Source organism: Ischnura elegans, chromosome 11, assembly GCF_921293095.1.
Source record: "Ischnura elegans chromosome 11, ioIscEleg1.1, whole genome shotgun sequence".
Lineage (NCBI taxonomy): Eukaryota > Metazoa > Arthropoda > Insecta > Odonata > Coenagrionidae > Ischnura > Ischnura elegans.
Genome location: NC_060256.1, coordinates 69,530,317 through 69,542,432, shown reverse-complemented (window position 1 = coordinate 69,542,432; position 12,116 = coordinate 69,530,317).

Sequence of the window (12,116 nt, the reverse complement as noted above, 5' to 3'; positions counted from 1 at the left end):
AATTTTCACTATGATATTTTTCAAGATATTTAATGTTAGGCGCCTAGATTTCCGCAGAGTAATTTGTTTGCGAGTTGAAACTTTAATTTCCAGGTTCATATTTTCTGTTATAGCTATCTTTGTGTTATCGTTCTAGCATCCTGAAAGCGTACTGCAATGGGCGCGAATGCTAGTTACCAAATAAAATACACGGGTGGAAGCTATAGTTTTCACACGTGTACGCTTCTTTCATTTTACATTAAAACCACACATATTCAAACTTCCCGCGGGAACCCTTATTTAGCCAGAACTCGAGAGTTCTGGTTAAATAAGTTTTAACAAATTCGAGTTCTGGTTAATTTAGGTTTAAGTAATGAAAACTATCTTTCACGCCCATGTATTCCAGTTATATTCCTGTGAATTTCATGAATTATTTCATGATTAGGCTACCTCGCCCGCCAAAGTCAACTTTTACCATAAGAGGCTTCCCCGGCTTATATGTGCCAACTTTAAATTATTATTTCAGGATAAAGAAATAGTTTAAGACTGATAAGGTTTTTTTGTTGATAAAAGAAATATTTATTTTTGTTGATAAAAGAAATATTTATTTTAGTTGATGACACACAAGTTGTAAATGAAGGCGTTGAGTTTACAGAGATGTTTCGGATGCCAGGGGCGCAGCTAGGAATTAAGGCTGGGGGGGGTTTAGGTGCAACTAATACCGGTATATATACTAATATGGATGGTATACTCAACAGCATAAGAGGTAAGTGCGTGACTAATAAATTGCGGAAGTTTAAGATAAATGGTTCAAAATTGTGAGTTTTACGGCTTTCTGAGGGATTTTTTAATAATCCTTTCATTATTCTATTAGTAATATAAATTCATTCAGGTAAAATGGATTAAACTTAAAAATTTCTCGAAGCCCTGGTGCCTGTATGTTAAGCATAATCATTATTCTACTCAAATCATTATTATTTTTGAGAAAGTGTATGGATAAAATATGGGAGAGGAATAGGTATTTTTCCTAGGCGACAAAATCAGAATATAATAATTTTTGGCTAACGAGCATGCTAAAATAATTGATAATAAAAAAATTATCAAAATGAAAGCTCCAACAGTTAATGTTTTACTGCACTTCTGAAATTAGTATTCTGATTTCACCAGAATTTATCGAGTTGAAAAATTCAACTTTCACTCTCCTACGCTAAGATTTGTTGCTGTATTGAGTCCTTGTACTCGATCAGAACAAGAATTGTAGGTGGAGTCGGTTTGTAGATCTAGAGAGGAAGATTGGAGTAGTGGCGTTGAGGAAAAAAAGGCTTTGCGGGCACCTTAACGCAATTCCAGTGGGCGCGCCGCTCACTATTGATGACGTCAGGGGTCAGAGTTGAGTGAATGCAGCGAAGATGGAAACGAAGGGAGCGCGGATGTGCTAATCACTAAAGGATTCTCAGCTCATAATTAATTAAATACACCAAGGAAGAAGTTGGCTGTGGAAATATATTTGACATATCCGGGATTCGAACCTGGATTTCCCAATAGGGTAATGTCCTTCATCAAAGAAAACGAAAGGCATTGATTGCGATTCGTTACCCACCATTAGTGTATTCATAATATACAAATTATTTTGTTATAGAAATACCGGTTTAGGCGAATGGCAATGGTCAATTTTAACATCATTTGAAAAAGGCTAGATTGGCGCCCATGCTTAGCATGGCATGCTATGCCACTCCACGTGACGTCACAGGGACCTATTTCCTACACGAGAGGATAGGGGTTTTACATCGTCTGAGGTTACCAATGCATGCATGAGGCACAGAACTCAGGGAAACCTGTCTTAATAATCACTTATTAAAACTGGCCAAAGTCTGAAAGTTTTTTTCGTTTGATAAGGTATAAATAATCCTTATTTAACCCAAGCGCTACCAGCTAGCAGGGTACTCTGCTACCTGATAGCATCCTGAGTCGTATCAGCGCTCAGAGCCTCGCCTCAAGGTCACCTCCCTTGCGGCAGAGGGAACCAGAACGACGTCATACGGAGTTTTCCTGGCATTCATTCTTAGCCGTTGTGTTTTCGCGCGCTTGAAAATTTTCACTTTTCATTTAATCGCGAAAAATAGATATCGTCATTTAAAAATCTAAATGCGTGAAATACGTACTCCAGGAGTCTTCGATCTTTCGATTTAGGCAATAAAAAGTAATAGGAAACCACCCTATTGGCCGTTTGACTTTGAACCCGTGCGCGTGACTGGGAACATAGTCACTTTTTTCATGCAGTGCAGTGCTTTTAAATTCGTCGTCGCCGAATAGTGCAACAAAGTTTTTAACTACAACAATGGCTTCCTACGACCTTCACAACATGTATCAGTGTGGACTTGTAACGTCGATGTCTTGTTCAGGAAAACCCATCCTTAAGCTTGATCTCAGAAAATGACTGGGTGGTGTAACTAGCTAATACGCTTGACCGACAATAGGGAGATCTGGGTTAGTAACCCGGCTAAGTCAAATGTTTTTTAATGACGAACTTCAACTTTGTTGCATTCCACTTGGAACACGTGCGCCTGACTGCGTACCAAGTCAATTGTTATTCAGTCCTAATTAATTATTATTTTTTGTAATGCCCACTTAACCTCGAGTACCCTACTCACTCTGTGTATTTTTCTTGAACTGTGCCGTCGGGTTTTCACATAATTCCTTCCACCGTTCCGGCCATGTGGTTACGCCCTACCGTTCTTGGCATCAGAGCCTCTTGAAGAAAAAACTGTGCATTGGTTATTTTCTCATATTTTCACATATATGTTGATTTAGGTTATTTTGCACATAATACACTTATTAGTTTGTTTTTTTAAGTTGGCTGATGCTTTGTGTGCGGATGGGTACCTACTATTCCTTAAACAAACTCGCTGATTGAGGAGATAGTGCTGCTAGTGAGGATCACTGCTTTTGCGATGGGATTTCTACACCATAGTCCGTAGAGTTGACTCAAAAGTTTGCTGTAATATAAGGGAAACAGTTTTCCTTACGTGTAGTTTTTTCCTAACAACTTACCATGTATTCTTGTAAAATATCCATGCTAGATTAAAACATTTACATTGTTAACAGTACTGGGGTATACCTTAACAGTGGTATTGTGTGCCGAAACGTTAATTAAAGTTAACTTGTAATTAAACTTGCGTGAACAGGGACTGTTGGTTTTTAATGTTGACACATGTATGATCAAATCAAAAATATACGTATGATACGATTTTATACATTACACAATAGTAAATTGATTACTCTTTGAAATGGTATGAAGGCCAAAGAACTACATCCTAGCAATCAAATTCCTAAGGAAATATCTAAAAAATTCACTACTATATCCAATGTTTACGTTTTATCTTATAATTTCTTTTTTCATTGAAATCAAACGGATTGCTTCAAGAATAAAGATATTTTCTGCTACTTAGAATCCTTTTGAGAGTTATTAAGAAAAAATTCCTCTCGACCATTGTTATTACAAGTTTGTCAATTAAATCAACTTAAGTACTCGTATGTGATCACATATGTATTTTGCTAGCGTTTTATTGGAATATGCTTTCCTTTACATTGGGCCTTCTTTGCGTTTCTAGTCTTGTGAAGGATGTTTATTATCGCTCTCTGCGAATCTTTAGGGATGAACCAAACCTCTCACTGGGGTGGAAAACCCGTGAACCAATAACCTGGATCCCTTTTAATGGAGAAACAACGGAGCGCCCTTTCTCTCGTCCAAACTCTCCTTTCTGTTATCGTTTTCCACTCCTCAATTAGCGATCTGTGTGTCGCCACCTCTTCCACTTGGGTTTTTTTCCCGCTTTCCTCTCCTTATTTATTCCCCTCCTTATCATTTACTCTTTATTTACTTAACAATAAACACCGGGCTTCGTATTTGACGAGTGGTTTAGTCAGTTAAAAGACGAAATGAGTGCGGAAAAGTGGCACAAAAGGGTGTAAGATGATTGGGAGAATAACAAGGGAAGCGAAAAGATTTTTCGGTTGGATGAAAGGGAGTTCGCATTGAAGGGAACGTTGAGAGAAGTGAGTTCCGCTCAACGCGTGGCATAAATAGCGGAATGATTTAATTGTGGTCAAAGCATTCATAGCAGGAGAAGGAGAGTGAAGCGCGGATTAGAGGATAAGGTTACATTTAGCGAAGGGTGAAAGGATACGAGGCCTCATTGGATGCCCGCTTTGAAACGCGTGCTAGTGTACCCATAGTTGCAACGGTGGTTTGTCTATTTAGATGAGGTGAACGCTGAGGTAACCGGTGTCGAATTGCGAATGGAGGTGTGGTCATGAGTTTATTCACCTCAGATCGCTTTATACCGTCGGAACTTTGATCCTTTCGATGTGCTTGTACACGGGGACATTCAAACTTCAGAAAGCAAATTTTGTTTCGCCGAATACAGTCAGTATATAAAATAGTGGTAAAAGAAAATGAAATCCTCATTCAAAAACTACAATTTATTCCCTCTCAGGAAACCAGTTGTAGTTTTTGATAGACACTAATTTATATGGAATTAATCAATAAAAACAATCGTTTTAATGCAATGCTAATTAATTTAAGAAATGTAATGTATTAGACAGGAAAGACAATGGCAGGTTCAAAAATTTATTAATTACTGCGACCGGTTTCGATTACATAGTATCATCATCCGGCCTCATTGCACAGTATCATATAATCGAAACCGTTCGCAGTAATTAACAAAATTGTGGAACCTGCCATTGCCTTTCCTTCCTGATACATCATGAAGGAGTTCCATCATGTTTCGCCTGACATGATTGAACTTACAAAGAAATTTAATTTTCTTTCAACGTCAAATTAGGTGCTTTAATTGGGCGAGTTAAAAATGGTCAATATCGCCAATTATATCATTTCAAATCAAAACTTAAGTAATTCTTAGTTGAAGACTGACTTATTATACTAAGATAATTTTTATGGAATTTTAGTTGTTGTGGAGATTTGGATCATGAACACCAATTTCAGCAAGTATTTCCGTGTAGGGAACGAATTATGGTTTAGAATGAGGGTTGCCTGATCAATATTTATTTTTTTGAAATCATACACTTTTGTGATAGATTTTACAACATTGTAAAATACCTATTACGGTTGCTTCATTGATTTCTTAATTTTAATCAACTTATATTAAAAATATAATAATTTGATTTATAATAATGTGATTCATATTAGCTGTTCAAAACAACCGTCAGTTTTCTCCTTTTACTCGAATTACGTAAATATGAAAATTGGTATATATAGCATAAAATTAGAGATATATCCTTTAAAATATATATTCAAATATCATCCACGTTTGCGTCATTTGGGCTTAAACCAATGAATTTCATAATTTTCCACTTTATCAACAATTTTCCCCACTTATCAACAATACGACGGTACATTTCTTGCGGAATTTGTACAACTATAACAATGTTTATGCAGTGGATAGTATTAACATAAAGGCAACAGACGAAGTGAAGTATCTTGGAGTTACGATAACCTAAAACCCTGCGTGGGGAACACATATAGAGAATATTTGCGGCATAGCCCTGAAAAAATTAGGATTCGTCAAGCGTATTGTGGGAAGATTCTCAGATGAGAAAGTAAGAGAATGGTGCTATTTCACGCTCGTCCGTCCGCACCTAGAATATGGATCCGGTGCAGAAAACTTAATAACTGAACTGAATAAAATACAAAAGAAGGCTGCGCGTTTCGTCAAAAATTGCTACGTGCGTACAGACAGCATTACCCAGATGTTAAGCAAATTAGGCTGGGACCCGCTGGAGACTAGGAAGCTGCGCGCTAGGCTTAGATTGCTTGAACAATTGAGATTGGATATCTTTAAGAGCGACACGGAGAACATAATATTAGAGCCACACTATATTTCCCGGTCCGATAGAAGCGATAAATTAAGAGAGATGTTTTGCCGAACGGATAGATATGGGGATTCGTTTTCCTCCGAACTATAAAGGGCTTTAATAAACGCTAGTCCCAACTTCGTTAGAGCAGTTCATTTTTTTAGCTGTCAACGGCTGGTATCCCGACACCCCCTGCCACACGCCTTTTGGATGGCTTGCGGGGTATTATGTAGATGTAGATAGAAGTAGAAATTTTCCCCTTAATCAATCACGTTAAGCGTATAAAAATCCCCTGAACTGAATTAACATAGTATATATTAAGATAAGTTTTGATAAAATTCTTACGCTAATGTGCAAAATAACTAATTTTCTCACCAAGTTACTATTATTACGATGTTTATTTGGATATTTGTTGCGCACATGCACTACTTATTTATGATGCATGGCTGATACCTTCATTAATTGAGAAAATAGCGTTATGATAGCTCCGATATCCGTAATAATAAAACGTAAAGTTCGAGGTGTCTGGTGGCTATGTGTTCTTTGAAAAGGGATAAATATTTATTTCAGGCCTTGCCGTTGATTGCCATTCATAATTTTTTTCCCTGGGCTATCTGTCGAGTGTCTGTTTATGAGCATCAAAAACGGTCAAGTAATTCACTAGTAATTGATGGAAGTGTAGGTTTTAGATCTCTTTCCTAAAAACGGGTACTTAATGGCACAACAAAATTGGCATGTGTGCCTACGCGCAATTTCTGGCAAATATCCAAGAGCAGTGGTATTTGCTTTCTATTGGAAGCAGGCAGCCTTTTCAGTGATATTTCATTCTTCGACGTGGGTGCTTATTAATAGAAATAACTCACGCTATGAAAGATTTCCATCAATAAACAACATTGTGCTGTAAATTTAGCGTACGAATGCTTTTCAAAAATATCACTGTCTCTCAAGAACCACAAGGGAAGGAAAAAATATTTCCTCTAATTCAAAAAGATTACGTGATAAATTAATTTACTTGTGATACTAATGTTTTTTTTTGAGAAGTCATGGCAAAAATTGATATTAGCTTGCATAGAATTAATTAAAAAGCGTTGTTTGAATATAATGATCGTTAATTTTTACAAGAATATCATTTGCTATCATTAATAAATTTAGTGTTTTTATTGTTTATCAGTATCGTCAGAAAAGTTATTCTTCATCAAAGTTTAAATAATATTTAGTCATCGAATGATTTATTTTATTGTGAGAATTTTATGGAGTTTTGGTCGAATTACGTATTTGGATTATGAACACGAATTTTACTAGACGTTTCCCCTTAATAGGCTTAATAATCCACAAAACCGAAAAGAAAAAGTAGAACCATGGCTACCAAATCAGCAACCTGTGGAAGAGAGTAATAACCAATCAGCACTGAGCGTTAAGGACAGAGCCAGTTCTATACATTTCACGGCGAAAAATGAAGGTTTCCCACTTTCGACATGAAGACAAAGCTGGGTGGCTTTCGAAGCTGTTGTCACTCTTAAACAACAAATGCAGCTGGAGAGCCTGTAATCCGTATCATAAGTATCATCCCGGAAACCTAAGCAGAATTCTACAAAATTTTTTACAAATCTATTCCTTCATTATTAGAAGATATTAATTTGAACACTCAATATCACTATCAACAAAATAATAGTCAAACTATACTCATGGAGCTCGCATGATCGATATTATTTTTGCGCCTCGCTTCCGTAACATTCAGGATAACATTTTGAAATTTCCAGCGAATATATAATATAACTATCTTAACGTTCTTATCCCTCTATCTCAAATTCTTAACAACACTTTATCTCAACTTTAAAATGCATCTTCATTTTTTTCCCGCATGCGATAGTGAGCGTGAGGATATTTGTTGAATTTAGAGATTCATGCTAATCCTGACACGAGTCTTCTGCATGGGCCATGAAAATTTCAACGTAATATTGCAAGTTCTAATAAGTAATGCGTCTCGATAAACGAAGAAAATACCACTAATAATGCACCAAATGGAGGTTGTCAGAGGTAAACGGAATAGCTTTTCCCTTGCTTATTCAATTCCCTTCTTCAGCCACAAGGTAAGAGTGGGCAAGTAGAGGCTAGAATCTGTTTTGTGCATATGCTTTGATTCAACGAGATCTCTTGTCGAGTAAACCATGATTGCTTTATAGTTCACCGTCTCAAAGGAGGTCGTTGTTGTGTTTTTTTTCTGACGCAGAGAAGGAAATGCTGTTTTTAGCAGTCGTGCATCGATTGATATTTTTTTAAACCGGTTCTAGGAGATATCATGATGATTTGTTTTGAAATCAACCCGTTAATCCACGGGAATGGATTTGTGTGGACGGTTCCAAATGTGTAGTCGTTGGCACAGATGTTCTTCGGTCAGGAAAGTTAGTGTTATTCTGAGTAATTCAAGAGAGCTGGCTTCCATAAATATCTTGCATTAGCACCTTGCTAGTCTGGTCTCTCTTGTCGAGTATTGCTTTCCTGATGATTGGAGTAGAATTATTTCCAGTGGGTTGTTCAACCAATAAACATTTTGTATATCTTGCACATACTTGATGCATTTTATGTGAAGGGTTAAAATCCTGCCAATAGGTGGTGTGATGTATCTCACAATCAGCTAAACTATCTACTTTTCTTGGACCTTCGATTAGTGTAAAATTTACTCTATTCTCCAATCCATTTTAGTACTCTCAATCCATTTCACAGAAAATATTTATAAAATTTATCGTGAAAAAATATAAATTATTTTGCGCTGTGGGAGACACTGTGACCATAACCTAACATAAATCTTTGAGGAAAGACATATGAAAATGATGAGATGGTAACCTTACCTTTCATTAGTTGTAAACTTATTTTTTACTTAAAGTAACATTTTTAAGCTGTAAACTCATTTTTCAATTAGAAAACCACTTACTACAGTAGAATTTTGCAATCAAATCACCGAAATAAATTTGTAATGGCATTATTTGATCAGCTGAACGGTCAAAAAAATAATTTTTAATATTTGAATTGCAAAATGGGGCTAATTTTGATTTTTGCACGTGTAAAACTTTGGTGATCAAATTTTATAGAGACGAAGGGATAAAAATTAATTTTAGTTGCAATACCCAGTCATTAATGGCATACCAAGTCTATATTTGTGTATCATTTTTAATGTTACCACAAAACACGATACGTTTCTCGCCAACGCTAGAAATTGGCGAAGAATTTAACTAGTGATCATGATCCTGTTTTCATCCATTTGAGTTTTCAACACAATTTGTGATTATTATGTGTAATTGCGTTTTGGGTTGTCCATTTTGCTTTGCATAGGATGACATAGGTCATTTCGAGAGGAACACCGCATTTGATATTCAGATCGATTATTAAAAAAAATAAGTTGGGATTTCTTACTTGTGCGGTGACACGTTTTACTCTCTCTGTAGGTGTTGGTGATAAAAAATTGACGATTGATCAGTATGACATTGGGTATCAGGTTTATATCACATTTTGAAATGGAAGTTACTGTAATTTTCACTTTTTATCAGAATTAAGGCATACATATTGTCTATACTCAGAATCTGCTTTTTGACATCGTAATGCACACAATACATTCAAGGAGCTGTATTAGACTCATTTTTCTCGATATTTAGGGCTATTATTGCTTGTTGCCACTCTAATTTCGTCGAATATACATCTAAATGCGGCATTGTGATCGATTGAGGCTATTGTTATATAATACCCAAGGCCATTTTATTGCGGAGCTTCCATCAAAATTTGTAAATAACAAGTAAATAAAAATTAAAATATTGGGTAGAAGGCCATTAATCCTACATATTTCAAATCATAAAAACGTATAAAAAAGCAAATATTTGAAAGATGGAAGCATCAGAAGTGAAAAATTTCAGAAATTTCAAATCTATAAAAATCATAAATGTAAATAGTATAAATTAAACTGTTCAGTTTACTATCATTCAGTGATTCACAACGATTGATTCATTTAAATTGTTTGCTACGTCAATACCCGCTTTGACTATGTAGTTGTGCCATTAAATAAAACTTGTTGACATGGATGGTCTCCAGAAAACTAAATTTTCTAGTTGCACTACAGAAAGGGAAACCTGGAATAGTTCATCAATCAATTTTCTTGTACCGTATTATAGGAATGGATGCTGAATGAATATAGAGGATCCTACGTTGCTTCATGTAACTTTAATTTCAAAACAGTTGATATGAATGAAATTCCGTGATTTATGCTCCTATTGTTGCTAAAGGTGTTCTAAGATCAGCTTTTGCCTTCCAAGGAGTAAAACCATTTTGTTTCTTTTTCAAACTCAATGCTTATCCCGAAGATTAAATTTGTAGCGCGTGTGTGATTACATGCGCCTGTACCAAATGAATGACGGTTATTCTTCGATCTACCAATTTATAGAAACAGCCTCATCATGTAGTTTTAGGATGGCAGTTTTCTTTTGGAGTGCTAAATGTTATGTGATGGAAATTAAACATGTTTAGGATGAATGACGGAAAATAAGTATTTGTTATGGACCTTGTCGGGAATCGAATGCTTGTTTGTACAATCGTTCAGATTCTGGAAATTCATCAAGAATGTTTCGTGTTTGGAAGGTATTTCGCCAGCGCAAACAAGGAGGAAACGAGAACTGGGGCTCGATAAATTGGATTTGTAATGTTAAGCCTTATTTAGTGCAAGACCATGACATCGTCTTGCACTGCAACATCAGCACTGGGAACGCGTATTTTCGAATCGGTCGCCTCGGCTTTTCTCCAGGAACATGTGTCGCTGTAACATGCACAGCTGTCTCTGTTTGACGGCAGTTTCCACGTGTGCCCCTAAATTATGGGATACTGAGTGTTGATAGGATGCTCGTAGATACCCATGTGTGAATCAGAAATTTCTTTCGACAGGAGAAACTTCGAGAGCTTGATATTGGCTCAGTAAGATTATTTACTTCGCTGTTGATATTATAATGAAACTCTCTGCCTCTAGTTAGTGTTGTTGGGTAATTGGCTATTAATACTATACCCGTGAAATCGTAAATATGTGTGAAATTGCAAAAATTTGAATGTTGGAAGCGTCATAAGTGGGAAAATTCAGAATATATCAATCAGAATCAGAACTGAACTTTTCAACTTCGTTATAAATTATTCTTAATTCACCTCGTAGATCTTTTATTCCTCCATTTTTTGGCATATCGCACTTTTGGTGAAAAATGATGATTTTTGTACTTGTCTTGCAAATTGGGCTTTAAGTTATTATTATTATATAGTTCAAGTTACAAGTTGGCTATTTGCCAGGTGGTAACAGGTTATACAAAATAAAAAGAAAAAGAAAAATATAGCAAATGAGAAATACATTACCAAAATGAAACTAGAAAGTATTAAAATTCAGTGATATTAATTTTCCAACATTAATCCTCTACACCTCTTTTTGAAAATCCTTACGTTGTTAGGGTAGGGCTTAAACAGTTCTGCAGGGAGTCTATTCCATTCCGTAATCGTCCTGTTAAGGTACGAGAACTTCTTTACGTTAGTTCTTTGCGGCCGGCATTTCATCTTGAATTGGTGATCATGCCTACCAATATAGCTGGGGTATTCAATCTTTCTCCGAAGTTCCCCCCATGCCTTTTCCCCTTTCAGTGTGCGGAAGAGTGCGCAAAGCCTATTTATTTTTCTTCTCCGTTCTAGTGTATCCCATCCAAGTTCTTTCAGCATTTTACCGACACTTTCGGTCTTTTTGTGTTTCCCCATGACGTACCTTGCTGCCTTTCTTTGCACCATCTCGATGGATTCTGTAAATCGGCCGGATTAATGTCTTATACGCCTTCTCCTTTGTAGTTCGATCACTTTCCTTAAGATTCCTCATCACCCAATGTAACATTTTGAACGCCTTTTTTGTTAATTGTTCGACATTTGCCTCCCACCCTAAATCTTTCATTAAATACACCCCTAAGTATTTACATCGGTCACTTTTTGGAATAACCGTCCCTGAATATAAATATTCTCTCCTAGGTCCATTTAGTTTCCTACTAAAAGTTATAAATTTACACTTTTTTACGTTTATGTCCATTCCATTTTTTGACACCCAAACTGTCATTTTATTTATGTCATTTTGAAGCACTTCTCGATCGCTTTCCCTTTCTATTCTCCTGTAAATAATGCAGTCATCTGCGAAAAGCCTAATATGGGAGTTAATGCTATTTGGGAGGTCATATATATAAATTAAGAATAAAAGCGGTCCAAGGACG